Source organism: Trichechus manatus, unplaced genomic scaffold, assembly GCF_000243295.1.
Source record: "Trichechus manatus latirostris isolate Lorelei unplaced genomic scaffold, TriManLat1.0 scaffold00180, whole genome shotgun sequence".
Taxonomy (NCBI): Eukaryota; Metazoa; Chordata; class Mammalia; order Sirenia; family Trichechidae; genus Trichechus; species Trichechus manatus.
Genome location: NW_004444116.1, coordinates 1,983,310 through 1,986,617, shown reverse-complemented (window position 1 = coordinate 1,986,617; position 3,308 = coordinate 1,983,310). Strand labels below are relative to the sequence as shown.

The window sequence follows — 3,308 nt, the reverse complement described above, 5'->3', positions numbered from 1 at the left end:
TGAAATTAGGGCATTCCCAGATAAACAGAAGTTTATGGAATTTGTAAAAACCATACCAAAATTACAAGAAATACTAAAGGGAGTCCTCTGGTTAGAAAATCAGTAACATCAGATAATAACCCAACACTAGAACACAGGACAGAACATCAAGATACCAACCCAGATAGGGAAGACACAAAAATCAATCAAAACTAAAGCACTGAAAATAGGGAAACAGAGACATCAATATGTAAAAGATGACAACATTAAAACAAAAAAGAGGGACTGAAAAAATGTAGCCATAGATCTTTCATATGGAGAGGAAGTCAAAGCGATATAAAGAAATAAAAGACTGGTTGAAACTTAGAAAAATAGGGATAAATATTAAGGTAGCCACAAAGGAAACTAACAATCCTACACATCAAAATAAAAAAAAAAAAAGAGAGAGAGAAAAACATAAAGACCCAGCAAATAGAAAATCAACAACAAGGAAAAAGACGAAAAGAAAATACATAAAGAAAAATAACTCAACACAGAAAATAAAGTGGAACAAAGAAACTGTCAACAACAACAACAAAAAGATCAAAATGACAGCACTAAACTCATACCTATCAATAATTACATTGAATGTAAATGGACTAAATGCACCAATAAAGAGACAGAGAGTGGAAGAATGGATTTAAAAAAAAAAAAACACTATCCACCTATATGCTCCCTACAAGAGGCACACCTTAGACTTAAAGACACAAACAAATTAAAACTCAAAGGATGAGAAAAAATATGTTAAGCAAACAACACGCAAGAAAGAGCAGGAGTGGCAATATTAATCTCTGACAAAATAGACTTTAAAGCAAAATCCACCACAAAGGATAAGGAAGGACACTATATAATTATTAAAGGCTCAATACACCAGGAGGACATAACCATAATAAATATTTATGTGCCCAACGACAGGGCTCTAAAATACATAACACAAACCCTAACAGTATTGAAAACAGAAATAGACAGTTCCACAATAATAGCAGGAGAATTCAACACACCACTTTTGGTGAAGGACAGAACATCCAGAAAGAAGCTCAATAAAGACACAGAAGATCTAAATGCCACAATCAACCAACTTGATCTTACAGACATATACAGAACACTCCACCCAACAACAGACAAGTATACTTTCTTTTCCAGCGCACATGGAACATTCTCCAGAATAGACCACATATTAGGCCACAAAGCAAGCCTTAACAAAATCCAAAACAGAAATATTACAAAGCACCTTTTCTGACCATGAAGCCATAAAAGTAGAAATCAATAACAGGAAAAGCAAGGAAAAAATATTGAATACATGGAGACTGAACAACACGTTACTCAAAAATTACTGGGTTATAGAAGAAATTAAGGATGGAATAAAGAAATTCATCGAATCAAATGAGAATGAAAACACATCCTATCAGAACCTTTGAGATACAGAAAAAACAGTGCTCAGAGGTCAATTTATAGCAATAAATGCACACATTCAAAAAGAAAGAAGGGTCAAAATCAAAACATTAACCCTACAAGTGGAACAAGTAGAAAGAGAGCAGCAAAAGAAGCCTTCAGGCACCAGAAGAAAGGAAATAATAAAACTTAGAGCAGAAATAAATGAAATAGAGAATAGAAAAACAATTGAAAGAGATGACAAGACCAAAAGCTGGTTCTTTGAAAAGATCAACAAAATCAATAAACCACTGGCCAAACTGACAAAAACACTTTGTGATCCGGTTCTTCTTTTCTCCCCTTTCTGAACGTCTTCCTTCTGCTGTCACAGTCACCCTAGGAGATGTAGAGGCTCACAGTCTATAAATAGAAGAGCATTCAAGGAAATCCTCCGGGTTATGTTTTTACTTTCTGTGTGTGCAGAAATAGTAAGGAAAATATTAGGAGAACTAAATCAGTATTTCTTCAAGTTGGGTTTAAAGAGTGTTGGGAGCAGAGAAAAAGGGTGGAGGTGCCGGGGATCGAACCCGGGGCCTCATACATGCAAAGCATGCGCTCTACCACTGAGCTACACCCCCCCACCTCGCAGCTTCTAGCTAAACTTTATCTAGATATAAGTATTATCTTCTAAGATACTCCATCCTGGAAGCTTGCGGTAGCGTTGTTCAGTGTTAAGTGGCATCAGCAATTGCTTTGGGCAGGAGGCACTCAGGAACCAGTGGGGGATACTGATTCTTTCGAGTACAGGGCTTGAAAGCGAAGGCAGAGGATTGGAAACATGTGCCAGATAAAGAGCCACAAGAAATTTTTAAAAACCTTGAGTTATTAAGTCTCCGTCTTCTATTGTGGGAGGTAAAGAATTAAGTCTCAATTTTTGCATCTTTTGACTTCCTCTAGATATGTCTTCAAGTGAGATACAAAACTTTTCCTTGCCTAAAACTCTTCACTATGTTTGCTGTTTGCTCAAACAGAATATTAAAAGATAGATTTGATGGAGAAAAGCCACCGTCAAAAGAAATTCTGAGAGCAATGCAGTCAGTATTTCATTAAGAGTCTTTTCTCTTCTACTCTAGACATCCAGGTAACTCAGGGACCATACCAACGTTCTGGAAGAGGAATTCATAAAGCATAAATGAAACAGCAGCTTCAGGTTGGAGAGAAAGGTCAATTATCAGAGTAAGATAGAAGGTAAACAGACAAGACTTAAAGGAAAAGAACAAAAGTGGGTGAAGCATTTCTTTATTTAAAAAAAAAATGACATTACCAAACAGAAGCCAGTACAAAAAAAAGGAGTTTTAAATTTGGATGGGGTGGGTGGGAGAAAGAGTGGAAGGGGAGAAGATAAGCTAGCTTTGCTCATGTGGAATTGAAGATACTGTGGGACAAGCTTGAGAGAATATTGCACAGTGAACTCAGGCCAGTACTTTGGTCTCCAGTCCTGGATTTGTGAATGATCAGAAACTGCAAGCATGTGGAGGGTGAATGAAGACTGCAAAGTGTGCTTTGAGATTTGGGGATTAGAACTTCGTTACTAATATTTATTAAAAAAATAACAATAAGCTTACTCCTAGACTGCTCTTCAACCCAGGGACTTATCACGGTTAAGATTGTGTTCTTTGAACTACATAAAAGGACTAAGAGAAAATCCATTTCCTAGTGCCAGTTTCTAGTGTCTATTAGCTCTTTCTCATCCTGGTTTGCCCATATATGAGCTTTCGCCAATTTTCATAAAAATGACATTGAGTCCTTTTTGAAATTGGCAGAACGCAATTTGTCTATTAGACTTATTCTTTCAGATGGCTCATGGGATTTGTACAAAAAGAACAAGAAGCAGTTACTGATAGGTTTCACCTAAGGAG

General features: G+C 36.5%; 1 non-coding gene across 1 annotated transcript; it reads right to left on the bottom strand.

Moving 5' to 3' along the window:
• Positions 1-1,955: 1,955 nt before the first annotated feature.
• On the bottom strand, positions 1,956-2,027 carry TRNAA-UGC (transfer RNA alanine (anticodon UGC)). Its single transcript has one exon. It is a non-coding gene; the product is annotated as a tRNA-Ala (tRNA).
• Between the last annotated feature and the right edge of the window lie 1,281 nt (positions 2,028-3,308).